Below are 14,056 nucleotides of genomic sequence, written 5' to 3'. Positions count from 1 at the left end.
CGATCTCGAAAACGACTCATCGTTCGAGTATGCTCGAGGAGGTACAAGAATAACGAGATGTTTCGGCATTATGGATACTCGATAGCACACTGGAAAACGACTCAAGTCGAATGAAAAACACTCGTCACCTTTATAGCTTTCGAATGTTGTTCGAGAGCGATTTCTTGCTGAAAGTTTTTAATTATATTTGTTATTATTTCTCTACGGGAAGAGAATAAATGGTTCATTATTGTACCTTGAAGGAAAGAATGTTATTAGTATACCTACTTTCATAGTTTCCAGACAATATGCAATCTCTAATTATCCTGAAATCCGCGTAAAAACGACTTCAACTAAAATCGTTTTTTGAAGTTTTCACGTATTTTTTGGCTATTTCGATAAATCGCGTGAAAAATCTATGAGAAAAATCTGCGTAAAAACGTGTATAATAAAAAATCTACGTGAATATAAATGAGTTAAATAAAAAAACGCGCATGAGACGACCCAAGTGCATTTAACTAAAACACATGGAAACATCAAAGTAATTTATTATCGAATCCTACTTTAGCTTTAAATTATTTAGCTCAAAATTGGATCATTGGCATACACTCGAATAAACATAAAACTTATAATTTGTGTCGTAACAATATCTCAATTTACAAAACATGTCGTATCGGCATAATGTTTTAATCGGTTCCAACTGCTCAATAAATAATATTGCTTTTTAAAGTCATTGAGCACAATTTGCTTGTTTATAAATTAACTGCTAATTCATGCCCTGAAGGATGCCTTTCCAACAGGCAACATGCTACACGCAGATGAAATTACTCTTGTTCTCTCTGTTTACTCACATTCGCCATGCGCTGAAGGTTGTCTCTCCAGCGGGCGGCATACTAAACACGGAGACAGCTATCTCTTATTCTCTCTGTTTACATTTCGTTTGACAGAACATACTCGATTGAACTAGTACAGCACCATTCGAAATCTTGTACTGCGACTGAATGAAGTCGAACGAAACACATAATGCCGCATTTTTTTCGAAACGAATCCAAAAACTTACGAATCGAGTGATTCGATTCGAGATGCGCAATGTCACCCCAGGACGAGCGATCGAATTAACGTATGCGGACACCAGCGCAAGATGACCGACGGATGGGTCAACGCACTTGAATCGTGTAAAAAAAAGCGTCTTGTTGGACGCTGTGGTCCAACGAAAATAAGAAATTAGAATAAATATATATTATAGAAATGAATTCTAACTGATTTACCTTATAAATAGTTTTAAACTGCTCAGAGAACAGAGTGTTCACCCCTAGTGATACGTATCTCTCAAACTAGTTTTTTAGTATGAAAAAGATATTTTAATTAGAAAAATTATTAACCAATTCGCGCACTAAAGAGATAAAACTTTCACTTCACATTGCATCAATTATTTTACACACCTTCAATAAATGAAAAAAAGGTAAAGGTCACCGAGATTCACTTCTGTTCTTCAGCCGACGTAACGTAAAGTGATCCGATGTAGCATAAAGAAAAGTTCAAGAATCCAAAGTCCAAAATCTAAGGACTACCATTTTTGTCGTTTACCAATACCAAACAGCGTTCGCCCATTTATATCCGTTTATTTACTTCAACTAAGTTCATGAGACATCTGTCTTAAATCCTAGAACTAAACTTGCTCCAAAGCTTTCATTTTATGGCAATATTTCATAGGTTGTTATGTAAACGGTTCATATAATTATTAAACCTATTTTGACGGTATCTACTTGTTTTATAGTTTATAATATAAATATATCTATAATTGTGGATAAAAAAATTAGAATAACCAAAGAACGTTACATCACACCACGCTGTTTTATGAAAATTTGATCAATTTGAGATTGATCAAATTTTCATAACCCTAAATTTCATCGGAATTCCTCAAAGCTTAATTTTAATATGTATTCAAAACTCTCGATTAAAATTTTATTCAGATCTAGCAAATGCAGTATACATAGATAAGCATTAAGTTGAGCACCTATTTTGTTTTTGCTTTGTTTACTAAAGCTTCCGCTACTTTGTTGGATCCTTTTTCTCCAACTTCTGAGTAGCTGTATGCAAATAGACAACGGATATATATAACGTGAACAAGGCTAGCAACATATGATACCTTATCGAACTTATCGACCAATTGTAAAATATATTGTACCTTCAAACTTCGCATCCAATCAACCATATCAACTTAGTGTTGAATCACTTATTGACTTTCTGCCCCAGATTAAACGAAATTAACTGCAAATCATAATATTTTTTTTTCTCAACTGATTCTGAGCTGATCAATCTTGTAAACCGTTTGGTTCTACCCTGATTTGACAGTCCAAAAGATTTTTAGAAAAACATCGCATAAAAACTTATAGCATTATGTTCAACCCTGCGGCTACATCTGACATACACACTATAAAAAAAATACACGAGAGGACCGTGTGTTCTACACATGAATTTGCGCATGTTGTCAAAGCAAATCAATATCACGTGTAAAACATATGACATCGCTCATTCGAAACTCTGCATTTGTTTATAAACAAACCTCACGGTATTAACGTGTAAAACAAATAGAATTCTGTTGCTTGACTTGCCAGAGTCACTTGTTTGATATGTGATATCGAAATGTATTCGTGTTGAATTTCGTTTGTTATAACAAGTGAATTTCATGTTTTCTTTCATATTTAAATGATAATGATGATTGCATATCCGTCCGGAATCCGATTTCCGTCAGCGGATCGAAATCCATTTCGAAAAACAGTTTTCATAACTTCAACTATTACTTGATTAGAAAACCGTCTCTCGTTGGTTTTCGAAACGCTGACGGAAATCGCATTCCGAACAGATAAAATAAAATTCGAACAAGTTAGATTAAAATGTAGGTGATTGTATTTATTATTTTTAGAAATGCTGAACCACACCAACCAGCATTAACGAACTGAGGCCGAAGAGTTTGTTCTAGGACAGGTAAGTGCTTTCATCTTCCGGAATCTGCAACCAATGAATAAGATTCTCATCATTGTCGTAGCCAAGCAAATCCGTTCACCAACTTATTTTGTTGTTGAAAATAAGCGTTGGACACTTGCAAACAAATGACGTATTCACGCCTCAAGAAACGAACACTGAATGATCTTCATTTATTTTCTATTTCCCCTTCTAACAATCTAGAATTGTATGTCAGCCTACTGAGATTCAATTTCAAATTTCTTCTTATTCGCTTCTTAGTATGCTTGCATTTCCAATGCCTACTACGATAGAATTTCAAATTCGTTATTTATCATTTTATTTTATTTAAATACTATTTTATTTATCAATGAAACCAAAAACCGGAAATGCTTTTTTCAGGCTCTCTTTATTCCCCACAATATTCACCGTCTCTACTCTTTCACTGTTTATTCTGAAAAGCGAATTATTTGGAGCTGTTTATACGAAAGTATAAATTTAATTGTATTATTTTTTTATACCCGCGCATGTGTTCAAATATCCATAACAGCTGTACATTGATTGCTTGTAGCTATAAAGCATTGACGCTGTCCTAAAACTGCTCAGTTAATTCTGTTTGAAACAATTGGTTTACTAAACCATTGACTAAACCAATCAAATCCAAATCCAATCCAAATCCAATCCAAATCCATCCAAATTCAATCCAAATCCAATCCAAATCCAATTCAAACCAATCCAAATCCAATTCAAATACAATCCAAACCAATCCAAACCAATCCAAACCAATCCAATCCAAATACAATCCAACCATCCAAATGCAATCCAGATCCAAGCCAAATCCAATGCAAACTAATCCAATACCAATCCAAATCTAATCCAATCCAAACCAATCCAAACCAATCCAATCAAAACCCAATCCAAACCAATCCAAATTCAATCCAAACCAATTCAAACCAATCCAACCAATCCAAACCAATCCAAACCAATCCAAACCAATCCAAACCAATCCAAACCAATCCAAACCAATCCAAACCAATCCAAACCAATCCAAACCCAATCCAAACCAATCCAAACCAATCCAAATCTAATCCAAACCAATCCAAATCCAGTCCAAACCAATCCAAACCAATCCAAACCAATTAAAATTCAATCCAAATCAAACCAAATCCAATCAAAATCCAACCAAACCAATCCAAATCCAAACCAAACCAATCCAAACCAATCCAAACCAATCCAAACCAGTCCAAACCAATTCAAATTCAATTCAAACCAATCCAAACCAATCCAATCCAAACCAATCCAAACCAATCCAAACCAAACCAAATCCAATCCAAACCAATCCAAATACAATTCAAACCAATCCAAACCAATCCAAGTCCAATCCAAACCAATCCATATCCAATCCAAACCAATCCAAACCAACCAAACCAATCCAAACCAATCCAAGTCCAATCCAAATCTAATCCAACCAATCCAAACCAATCCAAACCAATCCAATCCAAATCAAACCAATCCAAACCAATCCAAACCAATCCAAACCAATCCAAACCAATCCAAACCAATCCAAACCAATCCAAACCAATTCAAACCAATCCAAACCAATCCAAGTCCAATCCAAATCTAATCCAAACCAATCCAAACCAGTCCAAACCAATCCAAACCAATCCAAACCAGTCCAAACCAATCCAAACCAATCCAAACCAATCCAAACCAATCCAAATCTAATCCAACCAATCCAAACCAATCCAAACCAATCCAACCAATCCAAACCAATTCAAATTCAATCCAAACCAATCCAAACCAATCCAAACCAAACCAAACCAATCCAAACCAATCCAAACCAAATCTAATCCAAACCAATCCAAACCAATTCAACCAATCCAACCAATCCAAACCAATCCAATCCAAATTCAATCCAAACCAATCCAAACCAATCCAAACCAATCCAAACCAATCCAAATCCAATCCAAATCCAATCCAAATCCAATCCATATCCAATCCAAATCCAATCCAAATCCAATCCAAATACAATTCAAATCCAATCCAAGTCCAATCCAAATCTAATCCAAATCCAGTCCAAATCCAAATCCAATCCAAATCCAATCCAAATCCAATACAAATCCAATTCAAATTCAATCCAAATAAAATTCAAATCCAATCCAAATCCAAATCCAATTCAAATTCAATCAAATCCAATCCATATCCAATCCAAATCCAATCAATATCCAATCCAAATCCAATCCAAATCCAATCCAAATCCAATTCAAATCCAATCCGAATCCAATCCAAGTCCAATCCAAATCTAATCCAAATCCAATCCAAATCCAATCCAAACCCAATCCAATCCAAATCCAATCCAAATCCAATCCAAATCCAATCCAAATCCAAATCCAATCCAAACCAACCAAACCAACCCAAACCAATCCAAACCAAACCAATCCAAACCAACCAAACCAATCCAAACCAAACCAATCCAAACCAATTAAAACCAACCAAATCTAATCCAAACCAATCCAAATCCAGTCCAAACCAATCCAAACCAATCCAAACCAATTCAAATCAATCCAAATCAAACCAAACCAACCAAGTCCAATCCAAACCAAACCAATCCAAACCAAACCAATCCAAACCAATCCTAATTCAATCCAAACCAATCCAAACCAACCAATTCAAATTCAATCCAAACCAATCCAAACCAATCCAACCAACCAACCAATCCAATCTAAATTCAATCCAAATCCAATCCAAATCCAATCCAAATCCAATCCAAATCCAATCAAAATCCAATCCAAATCCATTCCAAATTCAATCCAAATCAAATCCAAATCCAATTCAATTCTAATCAAAATTCAATCCAAATCAAATCCAAATCCAATTCAATTCTAATCCAAATTCAAGTTCAATTCAAATCCAATCCAAATCCAATTCAAATCCCATCCAAATCCAATTCAAATACAATCCAAATCCAATCCAAATCCAATCCAAATCCAATCCAAATCCAATCCAAACGCAACCAGATCCAATCCAAACCAATCCAAACCAATCCAAACCAATTCAAACCAATCCAAACCGATCCAAGTCCAATCCAAATCTAATCCAACCAATCCAAACCAATCCAAACCAATCCAAACCAATCCAAACCAATTCAAACCAATCCAAACCAATCCAAACCAATTCAAACCAATCCAAACCAATCCAAGTCCAATCCAAATCTAATCCAAACCAATCCAACCAATCCAAACCAATCCAAACCAATCCAAACCAATCCAAACCAATCCAAACCAATCCAAACCCAATCCAAACACAATCCAAATTCAATCCAAACCAATCCAAACCAATCCAAACCAATCCAAACCAATCCAACCAATCCAAACCAATCCAAACCAATCCAAACCAATCCAAACCAATCCAAACCAATCCAAACCAATCCAAATCCAATCCAAATCCAATCCAAATCCAATCCAATCTAAATCCAATCCAAATCCAATCCAAATCCAATCCAAATCCAATCCAAATCCAATCCAAATACAATTCAAATCCAAACCCAATCCAAATCCAATACAAATCCAATCCAATCCAAATCCAATCCAAATCCAATGCAAATCAATTCTAATCCAAATTTTAATTCAATTCAAATTCAATCCGAATCCAATTAAAATACAATCTGAATCCAATCCCAATCCAAATCAAATCCAAATCCAATCCAAATCCAATCAAAATCCATCCAAATCCAATCCAAGTCCAATCCAAATCCAATCCAAATCCAATCCAAATACAATCCAAATCCAATTCAAATCCAATCCAAATCCAATACAAGTCCCATCCAAATCCAATCCAATTCCAATTCAAATCAAATCCAATACAATCCAAATCCAATCCAAATCCAAATCGAATCCAATCAAAATCCAATCCAAATCCAATCCAAATCCAATCCAAAACCAATCCAAATACAATCCAAATACAATCCAAATCCAATCCAAATCCAATCCAAATCCAATTCAAATCTAATCCAAATCCAATCCAAATTCAATGAAGCAATTTGTCATGATTTGTGCAATCTAACGCATACTCATTTTTATCCAATTGCTAAGGATCAATACATTTGGTACCTGGTAAGTCGTAAAAATATAGGCTTCTGTCAGGTCGGTCAGACTTATCCAAAAGGTTTGAGAATTTATGATCTAAACAACGTTATAGGAAACGGCTACTCGCCGAATCTCACATCTCTGGAGGTAGAGCTCACGATCTTGAGATCAATAGCCCTTAACACTTCATACATCCAGTTGGATTTCACCTTTCAAATTCTGCCAATATAATGAATTGCAAATTATGTTGAACACCCACTCGATGATTCTTATATTCTAGACAACTTTGTAGAAGACGCTAATTTTGCAAATCGCCTGATTTTTGTTTGTTTCACCCGCGATCGCTCGTCTTTATTTCTTTTCCTACCAACTAAATTGACATACCCTTCTTTTGCCGATTCATCTATGAACTTGTCTACATGGCTTACCATTATTTTTTGCCATACATTTTTCTTTTCTCTGGCTTACCATTTTCCTTTGCCAGACATGGCTTACCATAATTTTTTGCCATTTTTGTTGCCGGTTTGAGGCTTACCATATTTTTTTTCGCTCCACATATTATGGCTCACCATTATTTTTTGCCATTTTATTTTCCAGCTGAGGCTTACCTTTATTTTTTTGCCTTTCAGACCTCATGGCTTATCATAATTTTTTTGCCAAATTTTCCTGCGTCCTAGGCTTACCATTATTTTTTGCCCAAATTCTTTACTTTTCAATCTCCTGCTAACTTATCTTACCATTCTTGGGAGCAACGACCACGTCATTGTCGTAGCCAAGCAAATCCGTTCACCAACTTATTTTGTTGTTGAAAATAAGCGTTGGACACTTGCAAACAAATGACGTATTCACGCCTCAAGAAACGAACACTGAATGATCTTCATTTATTTTCTATTTCCCCTTCTAACAATCTAGAATTGTATGTCAGCCTACTGAGATTCAATTTCAAATTTCTTCTCATTCGCTTCTTAGTATGCTGGCATTTCAAATGCCTACTACGATAGAATTTCAAATTCGTTATTTATCATTTTATTTTATTTAAATACTATTTTATTTATCAATGAAACCAAAAACCGGAAATGCTTTTTTCAGGCTCACTTTATTCCCCACAATCATCTAAACAGATCACCAAGAAATTCAAAGGATTGCTGCCGGAAAACATGATCGGTCCGGTGCTGATGCCTACCAATAACAGGAAGCCGCCATGAAGTACGTACGTCGCAAAGGATATTCCGAGGGACCGATACTGAGGATTCGTCGTTGTTTTTATGAAAAACAAATGCAGCAGCAGCAGGAGGAGAACATGCAATAAATAAGAAAATGCACCAAGTTAGTATGTTCTGATTAGATTCAACACCAACGAGGAGCCACAGCAGGTCAGCCAGTTTTTCCAGAGCAAGAAATTCAATTTTGAAATATTTATATAAGTATATATTCAAATAAAATATTCAACTTACTTCTGTATTGTTTTTGTTTTTCAACCGTATAATAGAAATCGCATTCCGAATGGATCAAATGAAATAAAAACAAATTATTATTTTAAAAAAATCTACATTTTTTTACAGTTTTCAACTATATAGAATAAAAAGATTTCGAGAACTTTATTGTACATAGATTTGTAGGCGTATACTCATATTTACCTAAGACAGCAGTTTAGTTCAAATTTGGTAAACTTCACTTCGTCTATTTATGTGCGAAGTTGTTTGTTCCACACATGCCGCAATGTCTTCTGCCACTGAACAGTGAAATGCCTCTTCCTTCCACCACCGCTTTATAACCATAATGGAAACACGAATATATTTCTTCATAAATAATATTCAAACATAGTATTTTTCTTCTTTATTGAAGTGGTATTTAATATAAAAGTATACTATCACTGATAGCTGAAAATTGTTACAACCTGCATGCATGAACATGTGCGATTTTATTAGAATGATGACAATTGTCTCATCAGAATCCATACCTAAATTCGTTTCAATTGATTCATAACATATTTAAGATAAACATATGACATCGTGGTGTATCAAGTATGATTTTTTTATAAACATTGTCATTTGAACTGAGTTTGTAAAGAACATCGCAGTGATGTGAAATACATTAGACTTGATGGTGTAACTTGGAATGAAATATCATCATTTTGAAACATATGAGTGGAACGTGTATTTGTTATGGGTATTCATGGATATGCATATCATATCGTGGTGTATCAATAATGAATTCGGATACTTACTTTGTCATTTGAAATAAGAATGTCAAGAACATCATAGTGATGTGGATTACACCAGAGTTCATGGTGTCAGCTGATTGAAAATATCCATATTCCGAAAAACATGAATCGAACGTGTATTTTTTTATCAGTGCAGTTGTGGACCTAACACTGCGATACCACTACATAACTAAAGTTATCTGCAGCCTGGAGACAAAACGACGCTATCGAGGAGCTACGAATTAAATACTTCGAGAAAAGAAAGATATCATCTAAAATTCCGGAGAGTATATAATTGTTGTAAGTGCTAACTAATTATCTAACTGCTCTACTTTCTATTGCAGGAAATCCCAATACAGATTTTACAACATATGTTAAATGTTGGTAGCATTATGGATGCTTCGTTGGAAACTATGCTACCTGTGTGATGTACACCTATACATGCTCGACCAAATCTGCCGTATCTGCCTGTATATATTTCTCATTTTGCTACGAGATTACCTGTGACTTTGTTTACCCCTATCAGAGCTGTTTACATCGACAAGAAGTGATCTATTTCATGATGTGTTTTGTTAACTCTAGAGAAGATGTATTGTAACCATTGTAACCTACATGCATATATACAGTGTTATTTACAAGTGCATGGATTCATGCATACTTTGTGTTTGTTTTTATTTGCCGTTTTAAAGAAAACTAGACGTGTTTTTGTAGGAACTTTTACCTGTAGTAATTTCATAGCTTGCTGAACCATTTGATTTTTCTTACATTTTTTTAAGGAATGTGGCATGGTAAATTCCTAAACGTTTTCCCGTATTATCTACCAATTAGTAGCTGTCGCCCAGAACTTTACTCACTTTCGCTTCGGTATATCTGGGAGCGAACTTGGCGCAAAAATCTTTTCCTTTATCGGATAAAAACGTACTTTTCTTCAAAACTTTTTCGTCAACGCAGTATTTTGGTGCTTTAGGGTTCGAACGTAAGTTATAAAATCTTGCCTGCTTTTGATAAGCTTCTTGGGGGTTTTTGCGTACTTGAGCATATAAACGATTTCGATCCTCGGATGTGATCGAGTGTGAATTATCATTAGTTTCATTTATAGTTTCATATTCTCGTCCATCAGATATTATGTTTCTTCCGAACGTAAGAAAGTACGGGGTATGTTTCGTTGATTCGTGAGTAGCATTCCGTATAGCATTTGCAATGCTGTAAATGTTGTCGGCCCATGTCTTATGATTTGACTTCATGGTGGCTCGAATTGCAGTTGTTATAACTCTGTTAACCCTTTCAGAATTGTTAACTTGCGGGTGATAGAACGGTGTTAGCCAATGCGTAATACCATAATGTGCCAATAAGTCCTTAAACAATTTCGACGTGAATTGGCTACCATTATCCGTTAATACGGTTTGAGGTACGCCAAAAAGTAAGAATATCGACTGCTCTAGAAATTTAATAAGTGAGGATGCCGTTTCCTGCTTGAATGGCTGCACTAAAACAAATTTGGTGAACACGTCCGTAGCCACCAGCAGGCAGGGGCTGCGTGCCTGACCGGATGGTGGAAACGGTCCCAAGTAATCCAGCGTTAGAAATTGCCACGGTTGATTACAATGTGGTTTCTGCGATCCCATAGGGGGGACATTATTAATGTTACTACTTTTGGATGTTTTACACGCCAAGCATGATTTGCAAAACTTTTTTGTATCGAGGGCCATTCGAGGCCAAAAAAACCTCTCTTTTAATTTACAAATAGTGTTGTCATATCCCAAGTGAGCAGGTTCATGAGCGGTTTGTATTATACCGACTCTGTCTGCTTTAGGGGGATAGAACTTCCAGAGAAAGCGCTGATCTTCGATTTTCCCAGTGTTCTGAACAAGCTTATAGATTTTATTTCCTCTTACCATGAAATCCGTATACTTTTCGGGATTTATAGTAATTTGATTAAGTAATTTAGAATATTCGTCGTCTTCTGTTATTTGGACAGTTTCGATTCTTGATAAGCAATCCGCAAGGACATTCTCCTTGCCCTTTCTGTATTGGATTACAAAATCGTGAGATTGGAGCTTTAGTGCCCAGCGGAGCAGTCTGGAATTCCCATTTGCTGCGGTGATTGTGAATAGCCAAGTGATGCTTCTTGCATCTGTAATTACTTTTAATTGAGTGCCTTCGATATAATGGAGAAAATTTTCAACTGCCAGTAGTACGGCAAGACACTCTTTCTCTGTCGCCGCATATTTGCGCTGCGTACTAGATAACTTCTTGCTAAAGTATGCAATAATGCGTTTTCCTTCAGGATGATCCTGTAGCAAGGCAGCTCCGACCGCGAGTTGAGATGCATCAGTCTCAATGACAAATGGGAGGTCGAATCTAGGATTTGCCAAGACTGGTGAAGATGTTAATCCTGATTTAAGTTGTGCTAATGCACTCTCTGCCTCTTGCGTCCATTTGAATTTTTGGATTTTTGAGCAAGTCCGTTATTGGAGCAGTAATGTGGCTGAAATTACTGATAAACTTTTTGATAAAACCCAATAAATCACATAAACCTACGAACGTCCATCACTGACTTAGGACGTGGGTAATTTAGTATGGGTTCTAACTTCGAACTATCGATAGCCAAGCCATTCTCCGTTAATAAGTATCCCAAATATTTGACTTGTCGTCTACAGAATCGACTTTTTTGCACCGAGATCGTCAAGCCAGCTTTAGCCAATCGCTTCGCTACTTCCGTCAAAAGCCGGAAATGGTCTTCAAGACTTTCGGTGGCTATAACTATGTCGTCTAAATATATAAACACATAAGGTTCGAGATCGAACCCCATGGCTTTATTCATTAGTCTGCTCATGGTGAAAGGAGCATTTTTTAATCTGAAAGGAACAACTTTGAATCTATAGAGTCCCTTTGGAGTTCTAAAAGCTGTATAATTTCTAGAACTCTCTTTCAATGGGACCTGAAAATATGCGTCTTTCAGATCAATTATGCTAAAATATTTAGCTTTTTGCAATCTATAGAATTTCTCATTCATGTTACGCATCGGATAAGCGTCTTTTTGGTGACAGAATTTATTTTCTCGAATCCAAACATACTCGAATTGTTCCATTTGGTTTCTTAACAGGAACTAATGGGTTAGCAAATTCGCTAGTACACTCTTCAATGACATCTAATTTTTCATACCTTTCCAATTCTTTTTCAATTTCCTTCCATAACTATGGGAGTATCTGTACATGGGCAAGTCTCTCATTCTTGCTCCATCTATTATTTCAATTTCATGCTCTATCAGATCAGTACGCCCAAGCTTATTTTCACTCGTCCATTCAAAACATTTAAGAGCTTCTGTTAGCTGTTTCCTCTGGAGTGTAGTTAAATTGTGCTCTGTTTCTACCGAATCAAGCTTTTGCTCTGGTTCATTTGGCAGTTCTAATGATGGCACTTCTAGTGACTCATCTTCTTCTGCCATTGCCTTATGGGATAATATGGTTTCATCTTCAGTAAATTGTAGTGAGCATATTGTTATATTAATTTCAGGTTCTAAGTCCGCCGTATTCATATTCGAATGAAGGTCGTGACTAATGAAATTGATTATTGGCTGGCCGTTAATGTCTAACACATCAATATCCGACAGCATGTTCTCACATTTTATCATTGGTCTTATTCCGAAAGCGTTCCAAAAATCCATTCCTAAAATTAACGATTTCGAAAGCTGGGGAACAACGATCGTTGGAATAACTTTCGTTGTACCCGCGAAGGTGTAAGGTATATTTGCATAACCGATACATTCATGGGCAGTGTTATCTGCAGTACTGACTACAACGGATGCTTTAAAAAGTTTAAATCCATGCTTATGTATTAGTTTGAGTGAATTTAAGACACTAATGCTCGCTCCTGAGTCAAGTAAGGCTATCATCTCTGTGTCCAATACTGAGACTCGTATTTTAGGGCATACATCTGGGTTTACTTTATGTATAAAACTTCTTTGCACGATTTGGTCTGTTGAGAACATTCTGATATTGGAACTTTTTTTGTCTTTCGCGAGATGGACGTGTTCCTATGGGTGCACCTCGCATCTAGTTTAACGACTGTTGCTGAACGTTTAGAGGTACTTGATTGGTTACACGATTTATTGGGTGATTGCTCTCGCATGTTTTAGTTGTTCGACCTAGGTTTCCACACGCATAGCAAAATATAAGTTTGGCTTCTTTACAGACCCTCCAATGATGCCCGGGTTTTTGGCAATTCCAGCATTTCACTACTACCATGTCTGCTGGTTGTTGTGACCCCTGAGCAGCCACAGAGGGGTTTAATTTGAGTTTGCGTTGCAATGCATATATCGCATATTCATCAGTTGACGAATTTTCTTTCTCTGAACAACTATGTGCATCTATATTGTGCACCTCGGTTCTGGAGTTCTGACAAGAACGGTAAAGGTTTGGATCCGTAGCATCGATGCGATGGTTAAGATCAAGTAAGTGCTCAAGATTACGCACCCGTGTGGTTGCTAATTTTGATCTATAGTGAGGGCGCATGTTCTCCCATACGATTTCGAAAATAGTCCGTGACGAATGTGGCCGTTTTAGACAAAGGTTTAATTTTTCCACTTCAGTGACAAATGCCACGAATGTTTCTCCTCTCTTGCCTCAATTCCCGCAATTGGGAACGAATTCCTCGGTCTCGATTTGGATTACCAAATCTGAACCGTATTTCATTCTCAAAATTGTCCCAAGTTGTGCAATGGTCCTCTCTGGTAAACCACCAGTCACTTGCCTCGCCCTTTAATTTGTAAATGAATTTTGTCTAGTAATTCTCTTTTCCCCACTCTCTCATGTTTTGCCAATTT

At 36.3% G+C, this 14,056-nt stretch overlaps 1 protein-coding gene and 1 long non-coding RNA gene across 4 annotated transcripts in view; both read left to right on the top strand.

Moving 5' to 3' along the window:
• The window catches only part of LOC134227910 (limbic system-associated membrane protein-like), a 517,094-nt gene that overhangs the window by 143,952 nt on the left and 359,086 nt on the right, over positions 1-14,056 (top strand). The window lies entirely within an intron of this gene.
• On the top strand, positions 2,565-8,453 carry LOC134226250 (uncharacterized). Its single transcript, XR_009983436.1, has 3 exons — positions 2,565-2,659; positions 2,906-2,967; positions 8,150-8,453. It is a non-coding gene; the product is annotated as an uncharacterized LOC134226250 (long non-coding RNA).

Source organism: Armigeres subalbatus, chromosome 3 (assembly GCF_024139115.2).
Source record: "Armigeres subalbatus isolate Guangzhou_Male chromosome 3, GZ_Asu_2, whole genome shotgun sequence".
Taxonomy (NCBI): Eukaryota; Metazoa; Arthropoda; class Insecta; order Diptera; family Culicidae; genus Armigeres; species Armigeres subalbatus.
The sequence above is the reverse complement of the archived record's forward strand: the minus strand, read 5'-3'. Positions and strand labels throughout refer to the sequence as shown.